This window comes from Scaptodrosophila lebanonensis, unplaced genomic scaffold, assembly GCF_003285725.1.
Source record: "Scaptodrosophila lebanonensis strain 11010-0011.00,11010-0021.00 unplaced genomic scaffold, SlebRS2 tig00000043-arrow-pilon, whole genome shotgun sequence".
NCBI lineage: Eukaryota > Metazoa > Arthropoda > Insecta > Diptera > Drosophilidae > Scaptodrosophila > Scaptodrosophila lebanonensis.
Window position 1 is genome coordinate 9,816,568 of NW_022060545.1, and position 12,720 is coordinate 9,829,287.

The following is a 12,720-nucleotide window of genomic DNA, read 5'->3' on the forward strand; positions in this document are numbered from 1 at the left end:
CATGCCGCAAACGCAATCTCAAAAAAAGTTTTTTGACTTTTATCTGTTGCTTCGATTTCGAGCAGCAGAATTGATGAGTATATAATAAGACTTTATTGCTAAAGTCAAAAAGCCGATAAAAAGGCAAAAGCGCACGACAAGTCAATGTTGTTATTCTTCTTCCAATGTTCTTCCCTTCTTTTTCGATTTTTGTTGTGGTTTTTTTCTCGGTTTTTTGTTTTTTTTTTTGTTTTGGCCACAACTTATTTTCTTTTCTCATTTTAAACTGGCCAAGCAAAGGAATTTATGTTATTATTGCGCTGCTTAAGGCCCCATAAGCTGGCATGATAGCGCGCGCTCATTCTTTGTTGTGGGTGTATCGAGTGTATTGTGTGTGTCCTTTCCTGACTTTCCTGACTTCCCTTACTGCCTCACTCACTGCCTGGCTGCCCGACTGCCTTTTCTGCCTGTGGTCTGTCATTGAAACGTGGGAACTGCAAACTGGCTAAGCCGCATTTCCAAAAGGGCCCCAACCAACTGCGTTCATATTACGTTTTTGAGGTTTTTGCCAGTGCTGCTGCTGCTGCTTCTGTTGTTGTTGTTGCTGCTGTTCTTGTTGTTGCCTCTTTGTGTTGCCCTTAGCCAAGCTCTGCAACTTGTTGCATACTTGAAGCTAAGCGAAGTAGGGGTGACCTAATATTTTGGTCACGTGAGCCTCTTCTATGATAACTATCCGGCATATTGATTCAATATAGATTCTTTATCGTATCTATCCTTACTGCTTTTTTCAATTGTTAAATTTGAAGCCATTTCGCTCACTAATGTCAATTGTACAGTTTATTGAGTTTATATATGTAATTCCTTTGTGCTAAGAACTTGTCGGAACAAATAGATTTTCAAATACGTTGAAAAGTATTTTTTAAGTTTTTGAAACCGTTTATATTACACATTTTTAAAAAATTTGAAACCAGTTCTTTGATTTACTAAGCTTCAAGGGAGCTTCTATAGTTTATGGAATCTTAATATAATGCTATACAAGTAGATCGTCAATATCTTGTTTAAAGTCCTCTCTCTCTCCACCTTCCTTGAAGTAATGCTTATCCGATTCATTATATTTCCTACACTATCCACTTGTACATATTTCTCCCCTCAACTGATACGAAATTTTTATTAAAACGACTCATACCACCTTCAGTTTAGAGATTCATATTAAAAAAAAAAAATGTATATAGAAAAATTTAAAAAATTAAAAAAAAAACATTGTCTTTCGGAGGTCTTAATAGCTCCTTTCAATTCTTGTGTTCGTGTATATTGCTGCCATATCGCATCGATCGTGTGGCAACTTATCAGATATTGTGAAAGTAAATATCTAAAATAGGAACAACTTCGTGCTTCACGACTCACGCCCACCTCCAGCTTTTGGCCTAAAGTGCTTGACTGTTGCTGCCAATAGTGGGCCAGTTTGTTGCTGGCACAATGCATTTTTGTTGTTGCAACAAATTCTACAAGCAAATCACCAGCAACAACAACAACAACAACGAGAGCAGCAAAAAAGAGACAACAACAAAAAGAACAAACAAACAAACAGCGCGTATGCCTTGGAATTTAAAACTTTGGTTTGCTGCTTCTTGTGCTCCTCTTTCTTTCTTTTTGTTTTCTTTTCACTTTTTTTTCATTCGTTGTATTTGTTGTGCGGCTTTTTGTATAAATTGTCAACGGAAATAAGTTCGCCACTCAACAGGCTTCCCTTTTCCTGTGCTACCTTGTGCGCTATCTCATGAGTCAGTAAAGAGAGCAAAAAATGGGGAAAAATAAAAGATGGGGTGACTTCATTTTTTTTTATTATTATTTCAGCAACTTTGTTTGCCTCTTTTTTTGTGAATTTTTTTCGGCTGCTAAAAATAAATACGACACGCATTTATTTACTACCGTTTGTTTGGCTGTCGAAGCGTTGAAAATTGACGTTCATATTAATTGTTGATTTATTTGATTTAAAGCTCCACAGCACAACACACACGTGCCAACAATAAGAACAGCAGCAGCAGAGTTCAACGAAAGTCATATTTTTGAAAAATGCGTTTCGCTGTTACCAACAGCTAATCCTCTTCGGCCGAAAATTAACGCACAAAAGCGCCAAATTTGAACATTAATTTAAAAATAAAATCGTAAGAGAAAAAAACAAAACAAAAACATGCCGCCAAGTTGTAGAAAACCACCAAGAAATATGCATAAATATAATAATACCAATAATTTGCATATTAATTTTTTTTTGTTTTGCCTTTTTTTTCGTGGAATACAAGACTACAAGTTTCGAACTCATAACTCAAAGATGGATTGCACACGCACATACATATGTAAATTTGTACAATATTGAAATGCGAAGCAGAAAATTATATTGCTATATCTATTGGCATTGTAGGTAGTTTAGTGAGTGGCCACTGGCAGGCGCATTTTGAACTTATTTGCCATCAATTTTGTTAAGCAGACTTATCCGTTAAGCTATGTATATACATACGGGCATACAGACAGATAGACAATACTATAAAGCAAACAAACATACATATAACATATAACATGGAAAGGTGTCCCATCATTTCTAAGGCACAAAGAAAAAACCGACAGCAACATCGTTGAAGAAGACTGGCTGGCAAACTGTAAAATAATCGCGCGACAAATTTATGATTAGTTAGTAGTGGCTTTGTTGTTGTTGTTGTTGTTATTATTATTATTGTTGTTGTTGCCTCTCGCTTTGGCCAGTTCCAGTCACTTGGCCATTGTCTCTGGCCTCTCAGAAAATCAAAGAAAAATCGAATGGGGCTCTTAGTGACAGGTTAGCATGCCAAAGCATGTCACACAATGGGTTCGCAGGTGATTTTAGGCGCGTCTGGAAGAAAAACAACAGCAGCAATAACAACAGCAACAGCAACAACAACAGCAACAGCAACAACAAAGCGGCTTTAACTTTGTTTACAATGTTGCGTGGTATTTTACAGATTTTTCTTCACTCTTGCGCTGCGTCAATATTGACAATACATAACGTTCAGACATTTGAACGTTCAAATGCTTAGCTAGGCTATAAAAAAAACACAAAAACAAAGCGCACATTAAAACAACAACAACAACAGCAGCAATGGTGGTGCTAGAAAGACACCAAATGCAGTAACACAACTGCACCTAGTGATGGGAGTGTCGAAGCAAAGCTAAAGCGCTGCACTCGAAGCCGAAACAAAAACATCTCCAGCGTCACCAAAACATAAAGCGAACAAGCCTAGACAGAGGGGTCACCAAAAGGCTTAAAAAAAAAGTATTTAAAAAATATAGATTTATCAACACATATACATAAAATATTAATGTGCATTTTAATATCTTAGGTACTCATCAAATAATGAGACTTCACTTTAAGACTAGAAGTCAATACGTATTTTCTTTTAATTTAAAATGTAACTGCCTAGTTTGAAATTTCAACCCAGTTGCTAAGAATATTGATTATTACTGCTTAATGTTTTAAAGTATACATATTTTAAAAAATATTTCTAATTATTTACTTAGATTTGTACTTGTAATCAAACGCTGTGAAGCAGGTATCACGAATTATTAAATCGTTCGCTTTTTAAGCTGAACATTTGAAGTTCTATACTATTTAGGCAAGAACAGGAGTTCCAACGGTGCAGAATGGTTAAAAGGATGCATGTTCCCCGTAACGAGATCAACCTCAGTTGTGGATATGAAGAATAAATAGAAAGCATTGAACGCTTTCCATGCGACTGCTCTGATTTGGACAAGGGCTGTCTGGCAAACTCGCCGTGGCCCTTTTTTCATAAGACATTTCCAAAACGTAACGTAGAATCAACTCATAATCATTCAGCAAAAGAATTGGTCTAAGGCTTCTGGTTGAACACAGTCTTAATAATATAGCGTTTTCCTAGACCAGCAGTTCATTTACATAGTTTTATATAGTCATGTAAATATCGGAATTTATTATGCTTTTTCTAGGAATTCTCTCCAATCTTATACTTATGGCTTGTACGCATTTACATTTCATTAAAAAATTTTTATATTTTCGCCAGCTTCTTCTAATTTTCAAAATAATTTCAGAATCCTTTTACCAACTTCCTTTCTTCGTAAATAGCTCTCTTTGCAATTTATCGATATATTTTTCCCATCACTAGCTGCAGCAATACACTTGAATGCTGGCCTGACGCATCTCAAGTGAAAATGCTTTTTAAGTGCTTAGTGAAAATTAAACTGTCCCTCGGCACGTCAGCCACATGGAGCATGCCAAGCCAGGAGAAGGCGATGATGACGACGTCGACGACGCCGACGACGACAACTTCTTTAGCTGGCCATTCCTTTTGGGCCGGCAAGTGCCGCCAAAACCAAAAGTGTCAACTCTAATTGCCGGGCGTCAGTTTCGCTTATTGGCTTTTCAGCATCGGCCCGAATCGGCCGGGCGATGGAAAACGGACAACGGCGTATTGTCAAACAGACGACAACCGACCCATTGGTCATGGACCAGACGGCAAGCACTTGATGCTGCAGCAAAAAGGCAATCACAGCCACAACAACAACAATAATAACAACAACAACAAAGGCGGCCCATCGACCATGCAAAGGGTTTGGCGGACTGCCTTTGGGTCCAGTTGCTTCAGCTTCGACCGCCGGCCGTTGTTGTCTCAAATATTTGCTTTGGCTTTGCCTGCGCTTGCGCAAATACTAATAAAATTTCGGTTAATTTTTTTAAGTTAATACGCTTGTATACACACACACTCATACATACATACACCAGCACGCGCACACACTCTCTCACATTTGTATATGAATTTTTATTTATTTGCCTGCTGGTATTGTTGTTGTAGCGCACTTGACTGTAATGGATTTGTTGGCATGAAGATATTTCTTTTTTTCTTTGTCTCTCCATCTGCCTCCCTGTCTGTCTCTCTTATTTTTTGTTGGCCATTTGCGGTTACTTAAAAAAAAATAACCGGCAAGGTTGCGCTGAAACGTTTTGTGCGGGCGTGCCGCAAAGGAAAGTCAAACAACAACGAAAACAACAATAAAGCCAAATTACATAAGTGGGCAGCGTCTTGAGGGGCCTAATTAGCCGAAAGCAAGAGCCGTAAATCTGTAGAAAAAGATTTCGACAAAATAAATCACACACACACATACACATGAGCATTGCAAGAAGAAGAGACATGGAATGTGGGTTCAGTTAAGGGTTTTAGCATATTACCAGCTATTCAAGCTTATGTTGATAGAAGTTCTGAAGTGAAGGGTTATTGTTGCTCTCGATTCCTAAAAACATAAGTGAAGCAAAATGAACATAAATCATTGTCATATTTTGTTCCTAAAAACCAAAACTTATAGACAACTTTACAACTTCGTTTACCACAGCTTAGCAATCGAATTGAAATTTTAAAATTTGCTCAATTCGATTCACCCCTTCATGTTTCATTTATATTTTTAGACATATTTTTTTAAAAAGCTAAAACATATTTCAGCATTCGAGTCGTTCATTATTTCCGCGCCCGCATAAAAATTGCAATTGTATTATTAATAAATAAATTTCAATACATTTCTTATCAAACACATATGGCCTTTTTCAACGCAGTCAACGAAAAGAAGGCAATAAAATTTGAATAAAAATAAGAGAGCAAAATGATTTAAATGCTATACTATATTTCCAGGAAACTAACTAACTAGGGAACTAAGCTGCCTCTACCCACTTCTATTCTCCCTCAAACTAAGCAGCTACTAAAACCCTAAAGACTTTTAACTACAGAAAATGCCAATATTATTTCTCTCAAAAAAAAAAAACCCCGAACGCCCTCGACCAATTAATTGTGAATTAAAATATTTAGTAAACTTGTGTAAATACATGTTAATTATATATATTACACCTCGCTAAAGAGATCCACTGTTTACTCTGTAAAGCATAAAACAAAAACAACTTAACTCACACATTACGCATACGCCCCGGTAACGTGTTCAACATTTTCGAACACATAAACAAACATTACAATTAATTTTTATGGGACAAGCATTTGCTTATAAAATGCACTAAAATATTATGCATGGCGGCAACAAAATAATATAAACGCAACCGCTATTCAAAAATATAAAAAAAAAAAAACGAGCAAAAGATAACCAACTTCAAGTCAAGTGGACGAAATAAAAAACAAAATGCGCTTAACTTGGCTTATTTGTCAGCCAAAGACGAAGACGATGGTGATGACGATGACGACAACGCTGCGTTGCAGACGTTGCGAGTTCGCATTCAAATTGGTGACAGCAAACGCTAAGTGCAGACAGTTGCATGTATTAGGCATGGACGGACTGGGAGGACAGACAGTCAGATGGTCGCACAGTCGAACAGGTTTCTGCTCGTTCGTTAGCTGACTAAGTCGCCTGTCCATTTGGCAGCGCGAGTCAGTTATGAATCGGGCAGAGCAATGATTACGTTTTTGTGGCACTTTATGCAACGCACTTTACGAGCGCACCACTCATAAATATGCCAATTGCCACGGCCAGACAATTGAACACCCCCACCAAGTAGATAGCGGCCCTACACTCAAAAAAAAAATTGGGTAGTAAGAATTAATATTTTCATATTTAATTCCATGCTCTAATATGTCTTATTTAAATCAAATATAAACAACGTGAATTTAAGAAAAAAATACTTTCTCTAATAAATTATTTCATAAAATAAATAATAAATAAATAAAATAAATAAATATTATAATATTTTAAAACAATTAGTACTAGAAGAGTAGACGAAAAAGTGTGAAAACTATTTTATAATCAAAAAAAAAGAAACCTAGGCGTGAATCAAGCCCGCGCCCACGTCACCACTTGTAATTTAATATCGTCACACTTTAAATGGAATATTTTAATATTAAACTGTAAATTAAAGTGCGCACACTTTGAATCTAAATGGCGTTTTTTATGAGTGTACAATTCCTAAAACAGCAGCTAGAACTAGCTGTTTAAATAGTGCGTTTGGAATCTATTGTAGATTGCTGCTAAAATGAATTCAAGAGACAACATTAGCGAAACCATTTGGTGACCCCGAAGTAGAAATACTGCAAGCGTGAAGCTATCAAGCTAAATAGGTGTATGAGGATCCGTACTGCCAATTGCTGTTATGCATAGCTGATAAGCTAGTTGCTGCATCCTTGACCCCCACTGAAGCAAATAGTTCAGCACTAGTTCGTTGGGTACTAACGGAACTATTCAATTTTTAAGTGCCCGAAGCTATCAGCTCACTAGCCTCCACCTTATCGCACAAGTGGTCCGTCAACGGCGCCGACTATCAAGAACACCTACTCGTACACCTACAACTTTGTGGCGCTAATAAAAAAAAAAATGAGCAACAACAACAAAGCCCACTAGTTGATATACTTATAATAAGTTGAAAAAATTCTAAAATTATGACCGCTGGCCGATCGCTTTCAAGAATTGCGCGCTCCCTTGCCCGCTGTGACGTAAATGCGATCGTCGATTTATATATATAAATGGCAATATTGATAAGCTCGGAATAAAAAAATACAAATCGCATTTGAAAGTTCATTTGCAACTCGTCGCCTGTGGGTGGTCATAATCCCAGTGCAATCTCTCAAATATAATTTGTTTTTATTTTATTTTTATTTTTGTTTGCTTATTCCGAAAAAATGTTAATTTAACGCGCACACACACACACACTCACACTTGCCCATTAGAATCGACAATCTATGTAGTCCAATGACGTTAATTGAAACTACTTAAGATTAAATTTTATTTTCAAGTACAGCGGGCCAACTCAAATAATGTGCCGAGGTTGAGGTTGAGAAGAGGTGAAGCCGTAAATAAACGAAGAACAGGGTGTCTGGCGAAGTGTTGCCTTGAGAGGACAACGACATGTTAATGGCAATCGGGGGAAGATTTTTCGAGTGTACCCTTGAATGCTTGAAAATTTTCCGATTCAAAAGTGTAACTCGTAATGTAAGGTCGCCAAACAAATGTAAAGCAAACAAAACAATCAATTTTGAAATGTAAAAAATTACGAGAACTGGACTTGTATAGTAACATGCAAAAAAGTTTTGGTTAGTCACAGAGTTGATCAAAAGTCAAATACAAGTAAACTTTTCACCTTTTCTTAATTCATAGTAAAGGCCCCCTTCGATCCTGGCCCACTATTTTGATACGCCACTGGTTTAATCTAATTTAGTTTTAATTACAGTGCGTCTTTTTGTTTTACTTGTAGTTTCTTTTTATTTTTAAACATGTTTTGAAACCTCAAAATAACACATAAATAAATTTAATTAATAAATATTTTCAATGTGCCTTAATCACGATAATTTAAAGGACATAATCAAACTGGTTTTTAACAGCTTGTGCGAATTTTTCTCTTTTTTTTGTAGATATGAGTATAGCCGGAAATTCCCCGCAATCTGGCTCCAATCAGCCAGATTCGTCATCTGACGACCTAGAGCCCCTCAGGTTTATTATGAAGAGCCATTGAGAAGTACTTTGTATTGCTGCTGAGCTGCCATGGAAATGAAAGCTGTAATAATTTGCTTAAACGAGCAAATATTTCTAAAGGATTGCAGTGTAAATTAAAAACTCCCTCCTTTTATCTCTCCACACGAAACAACACCTACTGACCTACTGGCTCTAATATGTGACTTAAAGTTGAAGTTAAACCTTAAGAGACCTACAACGCTTTTAATAATAATAGTGTTAATATAACAGATAAAAGCTGACCGCAGCGAAAAAAGTCGCAAGTAACAATACATAGTCTATGGAATATATAGAATGAAGTACGTATGTATATACAAGTACATACATATGGCAACCACTGATAATGCGTTCACTTTTGACGTAGCAAAATGCTTAACGCTTATTATCAAGAACCGCAATGACAACAAGAACAACAACAACAAGAAGAACTGATAACTGAATAGCATAGCATGGGAACATTTGCATTTAAAACATTTCATATATATGTATACCTGCATATATATTTAATTGAAAGAAAATGTTTATTTCTTTTTTTGGTTTGTGGTTTTTGAGAATTTGAAACAAAATGGCGCCAGTGTTGAAGTCGAGATATACAATTAACAGTTACAATTTCAATTGTCTATAATTCACCGACAAACGCTAATCAATGCTGTGTGATGGCTCAAGACAGTCAGACAGACAGACAGACAGACAGACGGACAGGGAGACGAACAGACATTGAGATCGACTGACCGACCTGTATCTGTGTCTGTCCCTGATTCGGAGGCCTCCAGACGCCTACTAATGAAAAACAAAACGTTTATCAAATGCATGATAACCACAAACACACATACATGCAATGCATATATGTATATGTGTGTGTATACATATATATGTTTGTGTGTGTGTGTGTGTGTGTGTTGGAACAAAATGTAAGCGCTATCAAATGTCGGCTATAAGCTGTTGCCAACGCCATATATTCGTCTAAAGGAAGGTGTTAAAACTCTTCGCAACTGTCGCAAAGCCTCAACTTCAGTGCTTTTGTTGTTGTTGTTGTTGTTGCTGCTTTCTTTGCTCGACCAACAACTTCGGCTTCAGCTTTGGTTTTGGCTGTGGCCATTCTAATTAGCAGCTTGGCTTAAATAAATTATAGACAACGTCTGACTGTCCGCCTGCCTGGCACTACCCTTTACACCACATATACTACATATGTATCTGCTATGTGCATTGTATTTTATTTTTTTTAACGCACACGTGATGATTAAATTTTAATTTCAGAGTTAATGCCGCATGCTTTATTTATTTACAAACACTTTGCCACAACTTTGAATAACTGAACGTAACGAAATGCCTGGCAACAACAACAATGGCCGAACAACAACCGAGAATCAGGAAAGTCAAGACCCCGGGGCTAAAGAACAAAGCACAACTAATCCAAATCAAATGGGTTTTGAAAATCAATTCGTTTTCAATCGTTTAAAGTTAATTAACGCTCGAGAATTTTATTTTCATTTACACACATTTTTTCAGTCTTTTTTCAGACTTTTGTTGTAAGTTTTTCTCTTCTTTTTTTTGTGTTGTTGCTTAGTTTGTTCTTTTACACGGCTTTTGTTTGGATTGCATGTAATTTATTTTATTCTCGTTTCTTTTTTTGTTTTGTGTATTGTGCATTTTTTTATTGGCTTTTTGTCACGCCAGCAACAACAACAACAACAACAACAATAAAAGGCAACGTCTCAATTTCAATGCGCGCTTTTTACTTTTGCCACCATTAAAATTTTTAATTTAAGGCAATGTCTGTGTCTGTATGTGTGTGTGTGTGTGTGTGTGTGTGTGTGTCAGTGTGGTATGTGTGTAATGTAGTTGATGTTGTTATTGTTGTTGCTGTTGGCGCGGTCAGAAATAAATTAACCAATGCCCCGGACTGTTAAATGCTTTTTGTTAAAAATGCAAATGCGCCACAAGCGCTGAGGGTGGCAACGACAAAAATGTTGTTGCTGTTATTGTTGTTATTTCGTGTTGTTGTTGGTGTATTTGTTTCGTTGGTGTTGTTGTTGCTGCTGTTGTTGTCCATCGCCTTTTGCGCGACTTTGAGGCCACATCAAAATGGCGACCAACTGGGCAATACACTCTAAGAAATAGAATTTTTTCAATCAACTGTGATTGCAACTCTGCCGAACTTGACTTCAAACGGACTTCCTTCCGCTCTCTCTAAAAATCACATCTATTTTTTATAATATCCCCCGTTAACTTATGGGGTTAAGTAAAAATATTTTTGCTAAGAAATTAATGAATTAAACACAATGAACACACTCCCCTGTTCATCAAGAATGGAAACAGCTTCTACAACACAGAACTAAAAGAAGGAAAATAAAAAAAAAAACCTTTTAAATAACAATCATACCTAAAAAAGAGTACGACTCAACGGGGGAGTGATATTATCTCAACGAGCAGCTCCAATATAAAAGAAAGACAATTATTGTTCTTTAAATTTATACAAATAAAGTTAAAATATATGAGGAATTAAAATCGAACTGGGAACGAATGGGGAACAACACTGAATTTCTTTACAGAATTAAATGCATTATTTAACTTCGACCTTTTATTTCATTTAAATTAGAAACATGACATTACAATCTGTTATATTAATGATATTAATGATATTCTTTGAGGTTGGAAAAATTATCCTGGACTTAATTTAACAAATCTTTAAACTACAAAAAGGCCTATATACAACTATTTTTACAACATATCTATTTTACAAAAACACAAAAGTGCTTAAAAGCTGTATTATAAAAATATAATTCGAAAGACTGGTTTAATAATTTAATGAGGCAAAATAAATTGTTGTTTTAATTGTTACTCTTTTAAGATTATTGTGTGCCTTGGTTTAAATCATTTTTTTAGTTTAACATGGATCTCGAGGATTAAAATCCAAAGTTATTTAGAAAGTCTTTTGAAACGCCTGTGATGTTCGCTGTTGTCGAACAAAACAAACTTAAAATTTTTTTCTAATTTCTAAGCTCGTTTGTAAAGTTGTGTACATTTATTTTTTCAAGTGCATGGCTGTGCGGGTGCTATGTTGCTGCTGTTGTTGCAATAGTTTTTGTTGCTGCTGCTTTATATGCGAACAGCAGGCAGACGTCGTCGCTGTTGTCGTCATTGTGCTCGTCTCGTCTCGACTCGAGTCGACTCCCGTCCCGTCCCGTCGCGTCGCGTCTCGACGTGCCGATCGCCGTCGCAAGTCATATAAGGCTCGATGCGTATAAAGCCAATGTGCTGGCGACAGACTGAGGAGACTGAGCAGACTGAGGAGGCGATCGAGGAGGCGACTCCGACTCCACATGCAACACAGAAAAAATCACTTGTACACTCGCGCGACATATTGAGAAATGTGCAATAGTTTAATGCCCATATTTGGTGCATTTTCATGGCAAGTTGCATTTATCGCTGACCACAATCGTTGCCTCTCCACACAGATCGATCGATCGAGCGACCAGCAACTAGCAACTAGCAACCAGAGACGTGCGCTGGACGACAATGACGAGAGCGACCAACAAGCGGACACAAAAACTTTGCTGCAACAATCGATCAAATGCGCTCTGATCCGCAATAGCCAAAAATATATACAAAAATATATACTATATATATATATATATATATATATATATATATATATATATATATATATATATATATATATATATATATATATATATATATATATATATATATATATATATATATATATATATATATATATATAAAATATATACTATAGTATTGTACATAGAGTTGATCAGTGATAACATCAATAAATGTTTTTTGCATTGTAAGAGGGAGTTGCAGTGCTCAAAAGCGTTAATTACAAGCTGTGATTGCAGCAAGCGCCAAAAATGAAATGAAATACAAACAACAACAAAAGCAACAACAACAAAACAAAAAACATAAGCAGCAACAACTGTGGTTGTTGTTATTGTTGTTGTTACAGTTGTCGCCGCTGCCTTAAAAAGGTATAAATTACCAATGAATGACATACAATTTAATTGCCAGACTAGTTGCAGCAGCAGCACACGTTGCATGTTGCATACTGAGGAGAAGAAGTTGCTGCTGCAACTTGCTGTTGCTGTTGCTGTTGCAGTTGCAACTGGAATTAATTAATATTGCACTTTTGAAGTGCGTGCATACAAATTTGTCAGACTTATCAGGCATATGGCAAGGATATTGCTGCGCCCGCTTACTATGCCGAAGGTGTAGGCAATTGGC